Source organism: Narcine bancroftii, chromosome 8 (assembly GCF_036971445.1).
Source record: "Narcine bancroftii isolate sNarBan1 chromosome 8, sNarBan1.hap1, whole genome shotgun sequence".
Lineage (NCBI taxonomy): Eukaryota > Metazoa > Chordata > Chondrichthyes > Torpediniformes > Narcinidae > Narcine > Narcine bancroftii.
In genome coordinates, this window is record NC_091476.1 from 97,384,529 (window position 1) to 97,407,182 (window position 22,654).

Below are 22,654 nucleotides of genomic sequence, written 5' to 3' on the forward strand. Positions count from 1 at the left end.
CCAGCGCTCCTCCGAGCAAATGTTTCGAAAGTGGTGTCTTTCCAGCCTGGCTGTGCCCCACGGCTCGAAGCATAAAACGTGCGACGAGCCAGCGTTGAGGGACTGCTGCGGTGCAGCTTTCGGCCAGCAGTCACAGGCGTCCCGCAAAGGCACAGCTCAGAAAGGCACCGCCCTTTGCCTTTAGCGCTGATGGGTCACAGGCGCATCGATGGAACGTGTAACTTTCCTCTGGATGGCTCGCTTCTTCTCAACCTGTGCCCCAAAGATATCTCCCCCCCCCCCCCAGCCCATCCTCATCCCACGTGCAATGAACTGGGCTGGGGGGGGCAGTTTGCAATGCATGCCCTCCCCTTGCCCCCAGGAATGAGCAGGACATCAACTCACAACTGGATAGACTTTGCCCGCACACGCTCAGAAATCCCAAACATTTCACCACGACAAACCAACTGCTGGGAAATACTTGGCAAGACCAGGATTTGTTCTTTCTACCATCTGCAAGTTGCTTTCATGAACACTCATGGAATCCAAGAGTCAAACATGGAATAGGTCAGTTGGCCCCTTGAGTCCATATCCGCATCCCCACCCCCCAATCAACCACACACACAAACTCTTGATAAGAAAGATGCACTGTGATTCATTCTGTCCACAATAATGCTCCCGTATTCACACCTTGCACAGAGCACAAACACACACAGTCACATCACGCGTGTCCACATGTACATGCGTTGCCGGCTGCTTCTGCAGCGATTGGGAATGGAGAGGTATCCAGCCCCCGGGTTGCTGTTGGTCAGCTCAGCCCCAAGATGAGGACACTGGGCATCAACTCCTCGCCTCAAGGGCCAATGAATGAATTGAAACAAAATCAGGGCAAAGGAAGAAATAGCTCGTGGGTGAAATTGATGTGCCCTGGCAAGGAGCATTTGTGTGTCTGCCTCAGAAATTCCGTTCAATTGACTTTCAATGCATGGAATTTCAGAAGCGGGGAAGAAAGAGACTGTTACCAGTGGCGGATGAACTCCTAGCGCCCTGTCAATGGAGTGGGATTTGTGTTCGCCCTCGCCGGCTCCATTCTACGCAGGACACCTGCACCTTCCCGCTGTATTGGGCACTGCTCTGTAATCGTACTAGGAGCTGGTCCAGCGGAGCTGAATGAAGCCAATTTCCTGCAGGGTGTTCCCTCATTGAATGACTTCACCTCAATATTAAAGGGGGAAGTGATCATTTCTGCATTGCATTCATTGGTGCACCAACCTGTTTGATTTGGAATCAACTGTGATGGGCACTTAAAGAGACTCAGGTCTGGATACTTTGCTGTGGCTGCCGATTGTATGTGTGTCGGGGATATAATCCAAATTCCACAAAGACAGTACCCATGGTCAGCATCAAACCCAGGCCTCGGGTGCTGTGAGTCAGTAGCTCTATAAACCTTGCCCCATTCGATAATTTGTTGTTGAGGTTCCTGATCAGTAGGTCAAATATCATGGATAGAGCTTCAAACCAAATAATGTTTATTGATGACAAGAAATGGCAATAATAATCTCCCCAAAGTCACAACATATGGTGCAGACAGATGCACACAACCAAGAGCTGCCCTACCATGTCAATATCAATGTCAGGGTTCTGCAGTACAATCTCCAGGGAGTGGTCAGGGCAGTCCACTCCCTTGTGTACAGGGAGCTTTGGATTTATTATAAATGATGAAATGCTGCTTCGGATTTGTTTTTACTGCTGTTCCTAATGTAAAATCCTTCATTAAGTCTCTGGCTGTTGGATGAAATGGCTTAAACCTTTAATTCATCACTGCCAGGAAAATCTGAACATAGGTTCCATAAAAGTTCAATAAGTTTACAAGCTCTGTAGTTCTTGTCAATAACAGAGGTTCAAAATCAATTTCATAGTAAATAAGGCATATCCAGCAACTCAAATGTTCATGCATGACCATAATCTTTCATTGGGTTTGTCAGATTGGAGCCTCCCTCAGCATTTACAATGATCACCACCAGCTGTGCAGAAATTCTGACTGGTGACTTTCTGAATGTCAAAAAAATCAAAGCTGCACATACTGTGGTGAAAATGCCTTTGAGGTTCAGAGATGTAATGGGATATGGTATAATAATTCATTGTCATTGCACTGTATAGAGACACCAAACTTATTCCTTGCTGCAGCCAAATGATGGGGTGGGGGGGAGGAGGGGGTGGGGGGAGGAGAATAAAAGATGCACCAGAATCAGAATTTATCGTTCTTAACATGAGACAAAATTTGTTGATTTGTGGCAGCATCACAGTGCAAACATTAATAAATAAAAAGAATGCAAGAGAAAGAAAAAAATCAAAGTGAGGCAGAGTCTGTGGTTCATTGTCCATTCAGAAATCTGATGGCAGTGGGGATGAAAGGGCACTGATTGTTCATCTTTCGACTCCTGTACCTTTTTCCCCGACATCAGCAGTGGCTTTGGTGGTGGGGGGATCTTTGCAGATACAGGCTGCTTTCTTAAGACACTGCCTCTGGTAAAGGTCCTCGATAGACTGGTGCCAAAGACAGTAGCCTAAATTAAACTGCTACAATACGTCATGAGACAGATTAGTTTAAGACAGGAAGGTTCAGGAGCCTGATGGCAGTTGGAAAAAAAAACTGTTCTTGAACCTAGAGATACTGGAATTTGGGCCTCTGTATCTTCTACCTGAAGGGGGTAGCAAGAGGAGCGTGTGACAAGAGTATGCAAATCCTTGATGAGGTTGGCTCACATAAATGTCTTCAGTGGTCGAGAGGTCAGTGCCCATGATAGACCTGGCTAGGTTTGAACCCTTTTGCTGCCGTCTGCATTCCTGTGCAGTCAAGTTTCCAAACTAGACTGGGATGGACCCACTCAGAGTATTTCTCCACTATACCTGTAAAATTTCAATTGATATTCAACAATATGCTAAATTTGCTCAGACTCCTCAGAGAGTCAAGATGTTGACATGTTTCCTTCATGATTGCCTTGATGTTCTGGCTCCAGAAGAGGTTCCCCAACATGTGGATGGTCAGGTCATATTATCAAGTAATATTATATGACCATAATGGTGACTTGAGTATAGCCTCCCCTCTCTTTGCTGCAAGCTCAACCCTCTTTAATACCCAGGAGAATCTGAAGAGTCAAAAAACCCATGTTCTGATGAGATGCATCTCCCTGTGAATATCAAGTCTACTTTCCAGGCACTGTTGAACATCTGCTCTCATCCAAATACTGTCTTGGTTGGATCAAGCATGTGGCTGAGAGAACCCACTTTTAACATAAAGTTTTATTGCTGCAACCAATAAACTGGTAGAATGATCCAAAAATGTGACCCCCCCCTCCTGCACCTTTTGGGTTGTCTTTGTTGGCCTTTGGATGCTGCAGCAGTTACCACCAGGAGAAGATAAGATTGCAGCACATAGATGAGCAGCAGACTACATATTTACCATATAAAAACAATTACACTCTCTTCTAGCTGACTGAGCAACAATAATTCTGCTCTCTTCTCTTCTCCTGGCTGGGTTCTGTGTTACTGAATTGATAAAATCTCAAACAGCGCAAATGCAAATAACGCAGATGACCCTTGACTGGGAGGAGCTCTTATAATGTAACGATCGCTCTAATCTGCGACAGCTCCCGACAGGGAGTTGTTCTTATAAAATGATAATCGCACTAATTAGTGATGGCGTGCGCCATAAAGGGGCACTTATTAGGCGCTGATGTCACAAATTATCGACGCGGAATGCGACGGGATACGCAGGAGTAGAGCGAAGGTCACGTTGGATCATGTTTGGCACCAAACTCCATCTTTGATGAGCAAATGTCATCTACCGGTTTTTGAAGTTGCTGGTATTCAGAATCCCGGATAAAAGGTTAAGCACCCGTAAGAGCATTTAAACTTGCCACTATCTGCTTCCTGCTATTAAGCCAACCCATGCTGTCTTTCGGCAAGCAATGTTTGCTTGTCAAGTCAGTAAAACCCCCATTATCTGGAATTCAATCAGCCAGCAACCTCAAACAACAGGCAAAAAAAATTGAGAAAATAAATAAATTGAAAATAAATAAGAATTAATAACATAAGTTAATATTTGTAAAAGTAAATATTTTCTGAAATAAGACATAAACCTTTGAGAGATGGGAGCAAATATTCAGCCCGCAGAGGGCCTTTGTTGTGCTTTGCTCGTAGCAGCATTTTGAATGAAGTTATGTTAAACAGCAATGGCGTCACCCAGAGTGAAGAGCTAGTTCATACCACTTGTCGTTGGGATGATTCTCTTAAAATATCTCCTTATCCCTACTTAGTAAGACTCTTTATCTTTATTAGTATATTATTGTCAATTAGTAAGGCTTTATCTGGAAACTGGGGGGGGAGGGGGTGTTAATTATGCACATTTAGCATTGCGGAGAGTGCAATGCTGTTATAGTGTCAGCGACCAGGGTTCAAATTAAAACTTAAATTTAAAATTTGTAAGATACGGGAATTACTTGTTAAAGTGAACTTTACCTAATTAAGCATGACGATACTTTTTTTTTTCCAAATTACTTTACACTTCACACTGTCTTATCCTTTAAACTGGAAATTCTTAATGCTAATGTATTAGTTAGGCGTTGTAAGAGTGAGTCTCAAGCAACCGGAAAATTTGCATATTCAGCAAACCCTGTAGATGCCAGATACCTGAGGTTTGACTGTATTTCTTAAAGATTCACTTCAGATGTCAGGAATGACAATGGCTGCTGTTCATTCATGTTGTTTGGAAGAGAGCGGAGTGCTGCAGAGCAGGTGAGAAACAGGATTGTACTGTGTCCAATTTCCATTTAAAATCAAGTTACTGCTGCTGGATGCAAGACTTGGATCCATTAATTAAAAATTAATTTAAATATATTGGAGCCAACTTCTTGCACCTTTCAAGAAATGTAAAACATGCCCAGTGCTAAATTGAATCAAGTGCTATGCAAACATCCCCAAAGTCCTTCTGGAACAGCCTAATGGGTGGGCAAACACAGAATTTTAGCCATTTGCTCACACAAATGACCATACTCTGCATTTTGTTAATTGTGCATAGTCTTGCTTTGAAAATGATTCGTGGATTGATACCACCACTAAACCCACTGTATTGTGACACATGCAAATATCACATTACCTATGTAATATTTTGTTCCGTTAACTTCCCATGGAAATGAATCCCAGAAGCAGAATAACACCGGCCAAGTGCAGAACATTGAATCCCTGGCAATACAGTCAAATCAAGTCATCAATTCATCTATTGTCATCTGATTGCACAAGTACAACCCGACAAAACATCATTCTCCGGCCCTTGGTGCAAAATATGCAGATGCATAACTCACATAAAGACAAACCATACATATGCAGGACAAGTGTTCATGTATTCAAATAAATAAATATTGTTTTGTGAATATGAGAGTCTCAGATGGTTAGTGTGAGGGAAGGTAGGGGCAGGCATTCCTGATGTGGAGGTGGAATCTCGACATCCAAGACTAAATATGACATTTTAATTTATTTTTCCATAAAACCCCTGCTATCCAGCACCTATGGGGATTGGTAGATTATGTGTTGCATGGATTGGTGAACAAAAAGCGAGGCACACCAATTTTAAACCTATACTTTTGTACAATTAATTTTCTGCAATTTTTTTTTGCCAGTTGCTTGAGGCTGCCAGTTGCTTAAATTCTGGATAACAGGGGCTTTACTGTAATTATCCCTGTTTAGCTGGGGAAGAGTTCATAAACAAGGAAGTTAGGAGGGAGAGATAATTATTGGTGCGTGAATGGGCATCATAACTGAAGACAGGAACAGATTTTGATGTGAACACTTTTGGAGAGAAGTACAATAATGATGGTGCAATGTCAGGTCCAAAGGCATGCTGGTGGCTGTGGAGAAGTAGATTATTGTGCAACTTGGTTGTGGGAAAGCATTTCTCTCCATCCAATGCTGCCCAAGCTCAGTTAAGAGAAAGGACTAGCATCCAAGCGAGATATTGCTGTTACTTAAAATATCTTCCATATCACCATCATACAGATGCAAGGAACAAATGTAACTAGACTGTATCCTGCATGCATCTGGACATTTTAATTGTCAAAGTAATTGGAGAACTGGACCCTCATTTCAACCCCATTTTCATAGGACAAGCAAGAGAATTAGAGTAATCACATGTTATTTTGCTCCTGGACAAAATGTAGCAGGATACGGAAGTTTGCAGGTGCTGTGATTGTAATAAAAACATAAGAGATGCTGTAGGAACTTAGCCAGTCTCACAGATATATTACTGACATTTTGGATCGGAGTGCTTCCTTAAAGCAAGTAGGCACCTATTAAGAAGCTGGTGAAAAGGGAAAAATGGGATGGGGAGGAGTACAGACCAACAGACAAAAGGTGTTAATTGAATATGATAAGAGACAGGGGTAGAAAGATGAGAATTGTTGGGGAGGTGGTCATTTATGGCTTTGTGACAGGAGACAGAGGGAAAAGGGAAGAGAGAGAGACAGAACTAAAGGAGACACGGAAGAGATAACGGCTGGGTGGCGGATTGAAACAGAATGGAATATGGAAATGTGAGGTGCTGCTCTTCCAATTTATGAGTGGTCTCAGCCTGGCAGTGCATGACACCATGGTCAGACACGTCGGCAAGGGGCGGGAAATTGAAAGGAGTTGCTACTGGGAGATCCACGCTATTGCAGTGGACACTGGATAAAATGTTTCTGCATTCTGAATTACTCTGATATATTTATTTTGATGTATTTTGATGGAATACAGCCTTTAAAAAAAAAATTTCAGGTGATAATTTTACATTTTTGCTTCGTGATTAACCATGAGGAGAAAATAGCTGTTGCACAGCATCTAAACAGTTCAATGAACTTGGCCAAGTAATCAAGCTCTGGCTGCAGAGTTGTTTGCTTATCCCTGATGCTGTGCACATTAATGAGTTTTGTGGTGTGGTAGACTAGTTTATATTCCTCTGGCACTGAGAGCAATCAGCTCTGAGCAATCAGACAGCCTTCGATAATGAATAGGAAGGTTTGTGTTATGGATTTAATTATTTCAGGATTTGCAAAGGTCAGCCAGCCACCGATCTGCATTGTAATCGTACATCACATTAAAAGGCAGTTTCGCTGATACCTAATTACCAAAAGCTAACTGCTAAATGTGTAAATTAACTACTTAAATCTATATCCTGATGTTAAGCAAAAATAGAAAGTACTTAAAGGAACAGTTATTGTTCATGAGTAAGACACCATTTGAACAGTTTGTCGCAACTTTTCTCCTTCCTGTAAGATAATTTTTGATATGATTGTAAACAGCCATTTCACACATGGATTCAGATTCAGAGTTTGATGCTCCAAGCAATTTCTGAACTACTGTTCAGAATTACCACATACTTTTGTATATATTTAGACATGGATATAATGTGGATAGATTGGTCAAATTTCAAAGTTTCCACCTGCTACATTCCTGAAGCAAATCAAAGACAATCATACAATTCAAAATAATTTGCTTTGTGTGACTTTTACAATAATTTGACATTCCCAATGATGAGAGAAATCTTGCAATGTTGCCACAAGCAAGAATAATTGTCTACTTCAATGTTTATGGTTTAAAATTGTCTCAAAATGGGTGCTTTGAATACTGAATCATTCCTGGTTGTGATACAGGATCATGTTGATGTCGTCAACACCTTCTTAAAGTATCACTTTATTATGGCAAAGGGGACATTGATTTTATTATGTATTAGTCAGATCAAAGCGATTTCACCATCAGTATATCTGGGACAAAGGTGGGGCCGGGGAAGAGCAGAAGGGTGCACAAGAAGAGGAAGGGCAAAGACTTGTACTAAAGAACTAGCTGTACCTCTGAGTAAACTATTCCAGCACAGTAAGAACACTGGATCTACTTATCATGTGGTCAATTGCCCAGTTATGTTCTGTTTATTAAAAGCAGAATAAATGCAATCTCGTTAATGACTGCCCAAAAATCAGCAAAGTGATGGACGATGTCATTGACATTGCTATCAAGCAGAACTATCTCATTAATGCCTAGTGTGGGTTTTACTAGAACTGCACATCTCCAGACCTCATCGCAGCCTTGGTCCAGAACTGAGTGGCAGACAACATGGCAGGCCCTGTACTGAAAATCTGCGGCAACCAACAAACCGAAGTGTTCACAGACTTTTTCCAACTCTCTTTGCTGTAGTCAAAGGTTCCCACTTGCTTCAATCAAGAAAAATAGTGTGAGCTACCGCCCAGTAACAGTCACTTCTACTGCGATGAGATGCTTTGAGAGGTTGATCATGGCTAGAATTAACATGTACCTAAGCAAAGACAATTTGCCTATTGTCACAATCACTCCACAGCAAATACAATATCACTGGCTCTCCACTCAGCTCTGGTTCACCAAAAAAAACTCCAACTCATACCTATGATTCCTCTTCATCGACTGCAGCTCGGCCTTTAATACCTTTATTCCCTCAGTGCTGGTCGAGAAGCTACAAAGTCTAGGCCTCAGTACTCCCCTCTGCAACTGGATCCTTGACTTTCTCATCGGAAGACCACAGTCAGTACCAATTGGAAACAACGTCTCCTCCTCACTGCTTATCAACATAGTCACACCCAAGGATGCGTGCTTAGCCCACTGCTCTACTCATGATACACTCATGATTGTGTGGCCAGTCTCAATTCCAATGCTATCTACATTTGCCGATGACACCACAGTTGTCTGCAGAATCACAAACAGCAATGAAGAAGCATACAGGAGGGAGATAGATCAGCTCATTGAATGGTGTAACGACAAAAACCTTGTGCTCAATGTTAGCAAAAGCAAGAAGATGATTGTGGACTTCATAAGGAAGTCAGGGGAGTGCAACCCAGTCCTCATCAAGGGATCAGTAGTAAGGAGAGTCAAGAACTTCAAATTCTTGGGTATCAACATCTCCGAGGATCTGTCCTGGAGACTCCATATTGATGCAATCACAATGAAGGCCCGCCAGCGGCTATATTTTGTGATGTGCCTGACGAGATTCAGTATGTCACTGAAAACGCTTGAGAACTTCTGCAGGTGTACTGTGTTGCATCACCCCTGGTATGGAAGCTCCAACACTCAGGACAAGAGTAAACTCAAGATTATGGTTAACTTGGCCTGTGGTATTACAGGCACCAGACTTCACTCCATCAAGGACATCTACATGAGATGGTGTCTTAAAAAAAAGCAGCCTCAATCCTCCAAAGGCTCCCGTCACCCTCTTCACTCTGCTCCTGTCAGGAAAAAGGTATGAGCCTAAAGATGGGGACTCAATGGCACAAGGTCAGGTTTTTCCTTGCTGCCATCAGATCCCTGAATAATCATTGAACTAAAGACGCTGCCTTACTTTTGAGCACTACTATTTTTTATTTTTTAATTTTGATAGTAATGTATAAGATAGTTATAATGTGAATGTTTCCACTATGACGCTGCCACAAAGCACCAAATTTCATGACGTGTTCATGACAATAAATTCTGATTCTGATCACCGCAGAATTTTCTCAGTGCGGCGTTCAAGGGCAACCCGTCTGAAATTGTTTTCAGTGACTTTTCATCATCAGCTCAGAAGAGGGGAAATTCACTGTGAATGCACAGTTTTATTTGAAATTCAGCAAATGAAGCAATCCGTCCCTGGATGAAGCAAAGCTTAGATAATGTTTAGGTGTCACCAGATAGTGGCAAATAATGTTTGCTCCACAAAGGTGGCAGGCCATGACTGATAGCAAACTAGAGTCTCACCATCTTCACATTCAATGGCACTATCATTTCTATTTCCCTCAGTGTGAATCACCTCATTGTTACTATGGTGCGGAAGCCTATTGGACTAGCTATGTAAATACCCATGGCTACAAGAGCAGGTCAGAGACTTCGTATACTCCAGCAAGTGACGCGCCCTCTGAGTTTCCATGACCTTTCCACCATCTGTAAGGCACATTTTCGAAGTTGGCTGCAGAGCTTACAAATCTAGGAAGTTTCATCCTATCTGAGGCAAAGAACATTTGCCAAGCCTCACACAGAGGAAAAACAAAACGTTTAAGCTGCAACAAATATCAGAAGTTCTCATGTGAATTTCTGATGCACTGAAATCAAATTTTATACGTAGGTGTTCCAGGAAATGAAACTGACTGAAAATTCTTAGAAAATCAACCGTATCAATATCTGTTTGATTGGCACCACATCAGCAGCCTTCAACGTTCATTCCAAAGAATTATCAAACAATACAGCACAGAAACAGGCCCCTTGGCCCGTCTAGTCTCTGCCAAACTATTTTCTGCCTAGCCCGACTGAGTTGCACTGACCTGCATCCCTCGAGTCCATATACCTGTTCAAATTTTTCTTAAATGTCAAAATTGAGCCTCCATTTACCAATTCAGCTGGCAGCTCATTCCACATACCTGAAGCGGTTCCCCCTAATGTTTCTTTTAAATATTTCTCCTTTTGCCCTTAACCCATGTTCTATCATTTTTAATCTTTTCTTAACTTGGGAGGACTTGTTCTTATCCTGAACAACTTCTCTTTTGACTTCTATCACTTCCTAAAATTCATAAGTGTAGTCACAGGCATTTGCAAGAACCCATTACTCAAAGTCCAGGATTGTATGTTAATTGGGTGTAAATTGGGCGGCACGGGCTCTTGGGCCGAAATTGCCTGTTACCATGCTGTATGTTGAAATTTAAATACAATTAAATTTAAATTTTCAAGTTCTAAGGAAGACTGGGACATAACATCCAATCTATTGGCGACAATTTGATGAACATAGAGCTCTGTCGTGCCTGTATTACACTGACTTACTGTGTGATGAGTGGCTGACTAATTTAAGATCAAATACACATTTCTAGTTGTTTACATTGTTTACATTTATGTTTTGGATAGATGAGAGGACTTGGAGTGATGTAGATCTGCCACAGAAGAAGTGTTGAGGCCTGGGGTATGACAGCCACGATCACATAGAGTGGCAGGGCAGGATTTGGCACCTGAAAGGCCTCTACCTGCTCCTATTTTCTCATTTTCATGCATTAAATGATCATTTATTTCAAACATCAAACAGAAGATGATCAACTGCACTTTCTTCTTAAAAATCAATTATGTATTTTCCATTCAGGACAGGTGATACACTACCTTTTCATTCAATTTCATTTCCTGGAACAACTCTATTTACCATTTTGTTTTATCATAAAAATTAACATTGCAATCTCTATTTGTTGCAGCTGAAACCTTTTTTTGAGTTTGAGACTGTGCGAACATTCTTTAACTCTGTTAAACTACTTTTGCCAATTGAATTATTTTTTTAACAGGCCAAATGACAACTTTTGGAGCTGAGCAAATGGCTCAGAACTTCCTTTTCACCACTGCCATTGATTGCACCAGTTCTATTGATGTTTTATTTGCTTATCTGATTAATTACTTGGTTTAACTGTAAGCTGAATTTTAAAATCTCACATTTTTGCTTTAATACGGAAGCTGTGCTTAAAGCCTCACATTTTGTCGAAATTATGGTGTACAGTGAAATGAAAAAGAAATGCTAATAATCTTACCTCAAAAAATATTAAAGTCAGCAAACAAATGACATTAAATGAAAGATGTAACATGTTTGCTTCTGCAGTATGTTTACTTCAGACCATGTTTACAAATGCAACCTTGTTTAGCTAAATATTTTGTTTTGGACTAACACCATTACTAAGGTGGAGAAAACATTTTTTTAATGGATAGCAAGGGAACCATGACTTTTATATACTTAATCTTAACTCATAATTCCATTACATTGTAATATCAGATATTCATAAACCTGGTGAAATGTCTGAACACTATTTGGCTTGAAGAATTCTGAATTCAATGAATAGGATTGCAATAGATTCAAAAAATATCTCCTCAGAATGGCATCAAATCCACCATGCAATTGTTTGAAGAGGAACGTGTCCTGAGCATTTCATGTCTTGCCCCACTCATTGCTCAGCAAGATTGCCTTGTTCCATGACCTGATTGCATGAATAGGCCAGCTTGTGCTGATCTTCAACAAGCTGAAGTGAACTGTGAGCTCACCACAGTGTGAGGGTCAGCTCCTTCTTCTGGATCTGTTCCGGGATCAGAAGCAAGCTGGAGGTCAGCTGTAGTCAAAACCGATCTCCCACTCCCTTACTGAACTCAGCACAAATGCCTGAAGCTGAAACACCAAATGCATTGTGCATCCTGTCCCTCAGCTTTTCAGAAGGCTTGCTGATCAATGACGTGTGACATCATTCATCTGAATGGAAATTGAGATGATAATTTTTTTGTCTTGGTTTTTCAAAATAATTTTTTTGAAATGCAATAAGATTTAATTTAACATTAATTTAAGCAATTTCATAAACTGAATGGTTAAGTTCATTAAAACATTAAATGTCAGAAAATTTGTGAGATTGAAATAAAATGTCTTTTGACAAGATGGCCAGGGCCAATCACCTGATCCCTAATTGCTACCCATGGCCAACATCATTACATAGAATGGTCATCGGAGCAAGTTCTTGCCCACATTTCATTCCTCGCAGTACTGCGATTGTGTCAAGAGGCCTTGAGGGGTGTGGGAGGTGACAAAAAACCAAGTTCAGCCTGCACTTGTGGTCACTCCTGGTATTGTCTGAGAGAATACTTGAATCATTCATAACAAAGCAAAGAAATCTTAAGTGAAAAGTAACTAGATCATTCTTCTTCTAAGCCCTGATCTGAACAGTGAGGGACATCTCTGAAGTCATCTTAAAATGTACCAGTCATTCAAGTCTATGAATTATTTGAATATTTGTTGCACTCTTTTGATCAGGGATCCAACCGTCTGCAAATCAGTTCATTCTTCGTCTGAGAAAAAAATGTACCAGTCAGATCAAGGTAAATGAATTGAACCAGTGATTGCAATGACACTTTTTGTACTCCCCCTCCCCCTCCCATCTTTGATGAGTTGATCAAAAATATATATTTTTTTCAGAAATAGTGAATGTGATCTTTGTAGCTTCTCTGTGGTGAGGTTGTCATATTTATTTTGCATGAATTGTGACATAAGAATATCTTACAATGACAATTTTTGTTGAGAGTTTTGTGATAACGCTTTATTGAACTGTGATTTAAAATAAATATTCAACAACAAGAAGCAAACATAAAAAAGACCTGCCATTTCTTTTAGGACTCTCCCCTGTCTCTTCCTCTTTCCCTATCCCTTCTATTTCCCGTCACCTTTCCTGCAGTTTCCCACCCCTCTCTGTCCATTCAGAAAGTGAACCACTCCCCCATCACTTCTCAGCTTTTTTTTAAACTTTTCTGCCCTTCCACTCATATGTGATCTCTTTCCTGTTAGCCCATTCTCCTCCCTCTGCCAATTCTTCACTCCCTGTACTTTCAGATACCTGCCTGCTTTCTGCTCATTCTTTGGTGAAGGGCTCAATCCTGAAATGTTGCTTCTTATGGACATGACGTGCCCTGCAGAGTCTCTCCAGCAGTTTTGTCCTGCAATCACAGTGTCATTGATTTTCCTGATCCCCCATATAAATCTGAGAAATATTTAGACTTTTCGTAACACCGAAAACTATTTATATATTAATTTAATTTCTGAAATTTTTCATTCATTACGGAAAGTATTTTTATCAATAAATCTCAACAATTAATCAATTTTCAGAGCTTCTTTGTTCTTTTCAGCGCTTCAGCAGACAAAGCTGACACGATGATGCTCTTAGTTTTGAAGTCAATGTTTTATGAACAATGCTTTTCATTGGGGCTTTATGTAACAATTTCCAGTCACTCACCACTAGCAGGGGATTTGAAATCTCTGTGAAACGATCCATATTTTAAACCAGGTTTTCCCATTCAGATAACTGTGCCCAGAGATGTCTTAATTGTTCTTATCATTCAATAAGTTTAATTGAACTGAATTTTAGAAATAAAGTGCATTAGATACTTGTGACATCAGTGTCAGTGAACTGAGGCAACACTCAAGCAGAGACTATACTATACAAGCTAAAATATATTAAATTCAATGAAAAATCACGCGTAGCAAATCAAGTATCACAAGGGAAAAAAATAACGGGAATGAGGGTGACAGATGTGACGGCAATTTCAACCTCCATTGTCTGTGTCTTACTTCATGATTTAATCTTAATAAAAAAAAATTTCTGGTGATCAATGATAGGACAGTGCTGAGCATTTTCCCCCTTGGCAGAGGTGTCTCTCATCAGAGAGTATTCGTTCTGTGTAGAATATAGAATATTTGAAAAAATAATTATAATGAGTTGTTGTTTTATGTACAATGTACATATGCACTAAAATTCTTACTTACTGCAGCTGACTTGGTACTTTGTATGTTAGTTAATTTTTGTAGTTGCTTGATTTAAAATGACAGTAGTACACTTAATTGAATTAAAAAGAGCAAATAATTTTTTTAAATTATTGATAATAAATATTCACATGCAAAATAAGTGACAGCATTAATACAGACAGTCCTTTAGTGGGGTGTTGAATCAGTCTCACACGGCCAAATAATGGGGTTTGAACCGAGCAATTTAGTGGGTATTTAGTGGGTCACCTGCCAGTGTGAACACTCCCAAATGGGCAGAAGGGGGGGTAAAAATCTTCCAGGCTCTGGGCGTTGTATCAGAACCCAGTTGAGTTAACTCAGACTTGACTTGGTACCTGGTCGACTGCAAGTGACATCAGTGCTCGCATGCAACCATCAGTCTGGTAGTTTTAATATCAGTGCCGTTACATTTCACAGAGCGTCCAGCAGGGCTGTCAGCGCACGGCTGCTGGAGTTGTCAGTATGTTCATGTGCTTTAAATCATCTCAAGTTTACTTATAATACATAATACAATGTAAATGCTAGGTTGTTCTTCTTTACCCAGTATGATCACAGAACCTGCATTAGTGCTCACCCAATGTTCTCTCACTTCCCAATTTTGAACACCCTGAAGCCCACTGCAGTCGATTTTCTCATGGTCTTTTATACATTGCACGGGTAAGTCTTATTAAATTGTGTGTGTTTTTTCCCAAGCTCTTTTATACATTGTGGAGTTAGGTGCTTTATTCCTACTATGATTTCACTGCCCTATGACTCTATAATATGTCACTCAGGACATCACCACTAGACATTGGGCCCCCCCCCCCTTTGATTCGAGATATCCACATGAACCAGTTAATTCATGGTCCAGTGTGAACAGCTCACTGGCTACTGCTATCCGGGTCATTTTCTTGGCTATTTAGTGTGTTACCAGTATGATTAGTGTAACAAGGGGAGGTTCAAAGACCTGAAGGAGGAATGGAGAACAGGTTGTAACCAGGATGATGTGGTAAGCAGCGCCTTACATAGATGTCTGCAGTGGAATGGAGGATAGAGCCAGAGATGGACCTGGAAATGGTTATTACCTTCTGGAGCCTTCTGTGTTCTTGGACAGTCGAATTCCCAAACTGGGCTGTGATGCAACCAGTGAGCATACATTCCCCAGTGCACCTGTAGAAGAGAGAGTGGTCCACATCAACAAATGGGAAGTCATCTTTGCCATTTACATTGGAAAGATCTACTAGGCAAGGCTGCTCTTTGTCACCAGCTCTTTTTGCATCAGTTGTTGAACCTTTGACATGATTGATAAGGCAAGATAATAATATTAAGGGTATTAAAGTGAAACCTGATGAATTTAAAATTAATTTATTTGCAGATGATGTTTTGATATACTTAACAGAACCTCAGAATTCTTTAAAATTGTTACATGATAGGTTGGAACATTATGGAGAAATATCTGGTTATCAAATTAATTGGGAAAAAAAAATGAGATTATGTCATTGGTTGAAATGGATTATACTTGTAAAAATATTGTTAAATTTACATAGTCAGACCAAATTAAATACTTTGCCATTAAAGAAGATAGTAATTTTAATCATTTGCATAAATTAAATTATTTACCTTTGTTTTATAAAATTAAAAATGATTTGAATTGATTTAACGATAACATTAATAGGTAGAGTTAATTGAATTAAAATGAATATTTTTTTCTACAATACAATATCTTTTTCAGTCTATTCCTTGAAAAGTTCCTCAAAATGTTTTTTTAAGGATCTGAATTCTATTGTAAGTAAGTTTTTATGGAAAGATAAAATGGTAAGGGCATCTTTACAAAAATTAACTTGGAAATATGAATTAGGAGGTATACAACTTCCAAATTTTCAAAATTATCATAAAGCAGCACAATTAAAATTTATTAATTGAATGTTTGATTTGGAAAAATCATTGGTATGGGCAAATATTGAATTATCTCAAATTGATGAGAAGAAGATGGACCAATTTATTCATAAATGGAATTCTAAGTTACGTAATTATAATTTGCCTATTTTGGTACATTTAATGGAACTGTGGAACAAATGAAGCAATGGGTACACAAGGGAAAATTCAAATAGGGCACCTTTATATCACCAAACACTTTTTCCTTTTACACTTAATAATCAGTTTTTGAAATTATGGGATCAAAAGGGAATTAAATTTGTACCAGATTGTTATGAAGCCGGTTATTTTATTTCTTTTCAAAGAATGAAAGAAACATATGAAATATCATCAAATACTCTTTTTTCTTCTTATCAAGTTAGAGCTTTATTATTAGATAATTTTGGACATACTTTACAGATACCAAGACAATCTCAATTTGAAATTTTACTTACAGATGGTGGGAAGAAAGGATTTGTATCTGAAATTTATTCATTATTACAGAATAAAATGCCTAAGTTAGATTTACATAATTAAAGAGATATAATTTAATTTCTTCAGATTTATGTATTACAAGTAAAAAGGAAGTAGGTTCTTTTTCTTTACATTCTACTTGGTTATGTGATATGGTAAAAAACCTTTTTGGAAGCGACTTTAAAAAATTTTAGAAGTTATTTTTAAAGTTAAATTTTCATTGGATCCATCGGTATCTTTGTTAGGTAACATTAAAAAGTTGAGTTTAGAATTGAGACTAACTAGATTTCAAATTGCATTTTTGAGATTAGCATTGGCTGTAGCCAGAAAGTTTTTAGCAATTACTTGAAAAATGAGACTGATTTGAGTTTATACAGATGGCATATGGAACTGAGATCTTGTATTCCATTGGAAAAAAGAACATATAATTTATATAATAATTATTTTTTAATCAGAAAATTTAGAGCTCTTATTCAGATTATAGGGGTTTAAAATTTTGAATTCTCTGGCCATGCTGTAGTGGTGTTACTCTCATCGATGGTAATTAATTATGTTATATCTCCTTTCTTTCCTTTTCTTTCTTTCTTTGGGGTTTAGGTTAGTTAGTTAGGGGGAATAGAGTGGGGGGAGGGCTGGTATGGGAGGAGGGTGGGTAGGATATATATACCATGTATTTTTCATTGACTCTATGTATTGTTTGTTTTCTGATTATATGTATCATGGCTTAATACGTTAAATAAAATATTCAAAAAAAAAGAGAGTAGTCCACATCCTTCAAAGGGATATAAACAAGATTTTTTTTCCACTGAGGGTGGTTGAAATCTGGAACACATTGCCTAAAGCGATGGAGCAGACAGGCTTATTCTCAACATTTAAGAATTAATTAGATGACTTACTTTTTCACACAGAGCATGGTGAATCTCTGAAATGGGATGCCAGAGGAAGTGGCAATATTGACAATGAAAAGACATTTAGCCTGCTTTTCAAACTTTTTTCTTTCCACTCACATACCACCTGAAGTACCGTAAATATTCGAGTATAATGCGAGAAATTTGAGCTCAAAGTAGGTGGGGGGCGGGGGGGGGGTCGCATTATACACGAGGTTATAATTTTTTTTTTTAATTTCTGCCAGGTTTAACAATGTAGTCAGCTGCCGATACATTCTACACAACTTGAAGATGCAACCATTGAAAGCTCTATGGGCAGTATGATGTTTGCTGGTTCATTTTGAACCACTCATTATCAGCAACAGACTACATTGATGGCAGCGCGACTTGGGCGGGCGAGGGGGGGGAGAGATGCCAGCGCGACTCGAGTGGGAGAGGGGGAGAGATGGCAGCGCGAATCAGGCGGGTGAGGGGGAAGAGATATGCCAGCGCGACTCAGGTGGGCGAGGGGAGGGGGGGGTCATATTATACATAGGGGTAACATTTTCCTCCTTTTTCCCCTCAAAAATGGGGGTCACATTATACACGAAACACATTATACAAGAACATTTACAGTAATACCTTACTAATCACAGACCACTTATGGCATAGGGAATAAAGGTACACAATCCTTTATCCGGAACCCTTGGGGACAGTGTGTTCTGAATTAAAGATTTTTCCGGATTTCGGAAAGCCAGATTTAAGACCACCCGAATTGTTCTGCCTTAACCACCCCCACCCCCTTCCAGTGCGCTGCCGTCTCACCCCCCCCCATCACCTGCCCGACTCGCGCTAACGTCTCCCCCCCGCCCAACTTGCACTGCCGGTCTCCCCCCCCTCGCCCGTCCGACTCGTGCTGCCATCTCTCTTTTGGATTTTAGATGTCCGGATAAAGGATTATGTACCTATACTTAAAGTGGTATGTGAGTGGAAAGAAAAAGTTTGAAAACCATTGGTTTAGAAGGATATTTATAGGTGCAGAAAAATGGGATATACTCAGATGGGCAACTTTGTCAATGTGGCCTGAGTGTTGGAAATCAGATTAGCAAGGCCAGCCAATGGGTCAAAGAGCTTTGACCCATTTGCCTCACTTTGATTTTTTTCTTTCTCTTGCATTCTTTTTACTTATTCTGTATGGTGGTTTATATTAATGTTTGCATTGTGATGCTGCCACAAAGGGCTTGCACTCTCTCAAACATGGGAACAAATTCAGCTGAGCTTTTTGCAGAAGAAAGCTGACTGGATGGATGCAACACTAGAACTGTGCACTGCCCAAGGTTCATTTCATAAGGTCGAAAGTCTTTCTGAGTGGAGCATCAAATTGTGGATTCATCCAATGTGATGGGATTTGCACCGAGTAAAATCAGTTGGGATCAGTCTCAAGGCCCTCTGGCTTGTGGCACCATGGGAGGATTTCTTCTCAGCTCCACCTTAAACAAGTAGACTTTACAGTTTTTCTATGTAAAGCAGAGTGAAGTTGGTAAGAACGACAACCAGCTGAATAAATCACTCTGAAACTTCACTTCCATGACAAGACTTTAAAAGGAATGTCTCAGGAGATCTCCTGGAAGGGATTTTCTTGGGCTTTCCAATGAATAACTGGTGGCGGTGCCAGAGCTGCTGTAACAGCAGTGCTTCCCCCTGGTGGGGTCCTCCAGAGAGAAGGGACTGAGACTGCAGTCAGCTCTGTACAGGCCTTAAATGGCCTATTAAAGGAGTCGACAGTGGTTTTATTTAAAATCCTGTGACCGCAGGATCTACGCCAAAGGAAATGGTGCCTATGAGGGGTTGCAGCCTCTGTGGAAGCAGAGGACTAGGGCAGGGATGAGACCACACCCATCTGAGAAGGAGAAGCAAAGCAAAGCAGATTACCCACATGATGGTGACCACAGTGGCAGACCGGTGAGGGGTTCTGCAGCTGAGGAACACGCAGGAGGCAGGCTGTTGGTGACTTGAGGATAGGAACCCACTGTGGTGGTACACCACCAGCCTACTGCAGGGGTCAATTTCTGTACCTGCAAGAGTGTAAGGTGACAGGACAACACCTGGCTGGCTGCCAATCAGTCGGCCTGAATGGATCAAGCCCCACCCGGTTGGGTGTCAAACACCCTCTGGGTAATAAGCCTGTGCCTGCCTCCTGAGGCCTCATACTGAGTTGCTGCAGCCACAGCCAGCCTGGCTCTGTGGAGGATTTTGTGGATTAAAGCCTGTTGTTCAGTCTTTACCTTGTGTGTGTCTGATTCTATTTAACAGCACACCACACCCACACAGGCTGTGGATTGCTGGAGACTAGCTGAAGGGGTACCAGGTTTTAGAACTGGGATGCGAAAGGATGCTGAGGGCGCTGAAGGGTTCCTTACCATGTGGGAGGTTCAGATCTGGAGCTCAGGTTGCCGATTGTTTAGACTGGACTCTTTTTAGCTGTGGAGGCTGCGGGAACACTGGAGGTGAATCCACGGACATTCAGTGACTCTGGGGAGAACTCTCATTTGCTTCTCTTTCTCTGACTGTAAGAGGCACTTCAGGCAATTTCTGCCAGTAGGAAATCTGTCTGCCTTACAGCAGGCAAAAGGAAATTTTCTGTAATATCACACTGTTTTTATTATATGACAATAAATTAAATCTTTAATTCATTATCACACAATTAAATCGTTGAATTAATGGTTAGGTATTGGAGCCAAAGAAATCTACTTCTTTTTTTTTCAGCTGTGTATGGCTCCCATCTTTGTCTTTGCCATGATCCAAACCATGTATCAGTAGTTTTTGTCTAATATTGTTAATTTATTTGATGCATTGTTATTATTTTGTGGACCATTAGTGACTCAGGATTTGCTTAAACTTGTATATTTCTCATCTCCTCATGAGCTGTAATTGGGTGCACCGTTCCTGCACTGTTCCAAACTCCAAGCTCTTCATAGCATTGGCGCCCATGTTCCATGTTTGCCTTCTAACTTTCACCCCACTGCAGTCAAATGTAATGACTCCCACCCATCCAAACTCCATGCGGACACTGTCCTGCCTCCTCAGCCCGCACAATGGATCCGGTTAGCACCATTTTGCTTCATGTTGCCTCTTCTGGGAACATAACTGCAATGTTACGCAACGTAAATGGACCACTTGTCCATTTGTTTGATACAAATGTCTTCTGCATTTAGAAATAAAATGTCAGGCTTCTACAATAAAGGCCAGTTGCCTCTGATTGCTCAACATTCAGATGGAGCCCAAATATCATTGGAGCTATATACCCAGAGGACAAAGACAGCAAGGTAGCCATTTCGGAGAGGTAGTGAATTCTGTATTCCAATGGGAGATGCCAGGGGAGCCTCATTATGCCCTAGCAGTGCTGATTATAGGTTTACTAGTTCCAGAGAGGAATGGAACGAAAGATGGATGGCTTCCATGGCTACTGAGCTATTGATCATGACTCATGAATTTCCCACAGCTGAATGCTCACCTCTTCACCTCTCATCCAGTGCACATCGCTTCCTTCATGTGCAATTTACCTTCATGACTCCCACTACCTTGAACATGGCTCTCCAATGTAGTGAGGGGTCAATATCCCTCACAACACTCTGGTCTGTTCTTCCACATTCACTAGCCATTTAGCAATTCACTTTCACTTCTTCTAATCTGGTTGGTTTCATGTCATGGTGTGTTGTGACCAATTATGTTGTGTTTGTATGGTATATAGATGTATTTTTTTGGAAATAAATTGGGGCCGTTATTTTTAGAGTAGGTCACATACAAACACTTTAAAACAGATCTTATTTAAAATACTGGAGCTTTTCTCATGCGAGACAGGCCGGCACCAAGAGCCTCTGCAAAAGCTTTGGAGAGTGCCCAAGAGAGTTCACTAATGGATTGTTGTTTACAAAAAGGCAACAGATGAAAGAACTCATCAGAGCCACAGGCTGTCTGGATTGGAACTTGCTGTTTTAGGAGGGTCATGTGGTTTCACACGCAGAGAGATTAAAACAGTGAGTGAGTGAGAGAGAGAGGGAATTCAGTTCTGCAGTTTGACAGTCAGCAGCAACAGCTGAGGTTGGAACAGGACAAGCTGGAAAGCTTGTGGAAAAACCCCATTTGGAAGATGGGTTGTGAGTGCTTAGTTCAGCCTGGTCAAAGCCCTTGTGGTTCATACAAGAGGAGAAGACCAGCTGCCTAATGTTTCACTTGAAATAAGTGAAACAAAAAGGAACTCTGCAGTAGCATGAAAGAAAGAGGTTATCACCTGGAAAACCTTGATGGGGCAAGTTTCTTCAGCAAGACACTGATGTGGCTGGTTATAAGGAATCAGTTGTGGATGTCCAGCGAACAACAAATCTCTCTCTGAAAACTGACAAACCATCCTGAGCAGTAACCTTTCAAGCACCAAGGCCTGGTGAACTTCATAAATATCAAATTCTGTGCAAAGTATAAGAATTGCCTGCAACCAGTAAACTTGGAGGAATGAGAAGTGAAATTGGACTATGAATCAAAGAAATTTTCTAAACTTACACACACATTGCGTACACGCACGCTTAGAAGGGGGTTAAGTTAGATTATTTAAGTTAATAGTGATAAGTTAAAGTGTGATTCTGTTTTCATGTTTAAAGATAATTAAAAGCAACCTTTGTTTAAATATCCATTTATCTTGGTGAATATCTATTGCTGCTGGGTTTTGGTGTCCTCTGGGCTCGTAACATTTTTCTCTAACTTGAAGAGGCTAAATGCAAATTGGATGACAACTTTTGCACCATATTTCCAAGGGTCAAATCTAAGTTTACTTTGGCTTCTTGCTTTAATGCTCCTTTGTTTGTTTTCCCTCTCAAATTGTCTCATTAATCAGTTAAGCAGACAACACCAGAAACAACAGGGTCACCAACATAGCCACCATCTCTCCCTTTCAGTTATATAATTTTTGTCCCATCCAACCCTCCCTGATGCTCCTTCGAACTTAAAACATTTATTTTTGTCTCTTTTCTCGCAATTCTGACAAAGACTCTGCAACCTGGAACGTTAACAGTTTCTTTCTCCACAG

General features: G+C 40.5%; 1 protein-coding gene and 1 long non-coding RNA gene across 10 annotated transcripts in view; one reads left to right on the forward strand and one right to left on the reverse strand.

Annotated features, from left to right (window-relative positions):
- Positions 1-22,654, forward strand: part of opcml (opioid binding protein/cell adhesion molecule-like) — a 1,099,456-nt gene that overhangs the window by 894,148 nt on the left and 182,654 nt on the right. The gene's annotated exons all lie outside the window — the stretch shown is intronic.
- The window catches only part of LOC138741049 (uncharacterized), a 65,281-nt gene that overhangs the window by 6,703 nt on the left and 35,924 nt on the right, over positions 1-22,654 (reverse strand). The window contains exons 2-3 of one of the 2 annotated variants that reach the window (XR_011343298.1): positions 15,406-15,490; positions 12,395-12,855 (exon numbers count right to left, since the gene is read on the reverse strand). This is a non-coding gene — a long non-coding RNA (uncharacterized lncRNA). Of the gene's footprint in view, positions 1-12,394; positions 12,856-15,405; positions 15,491-22,654 lie in introns of those variants that run through there. The other variant, XR_011343297.1, reaches the window with a different exon arrangement.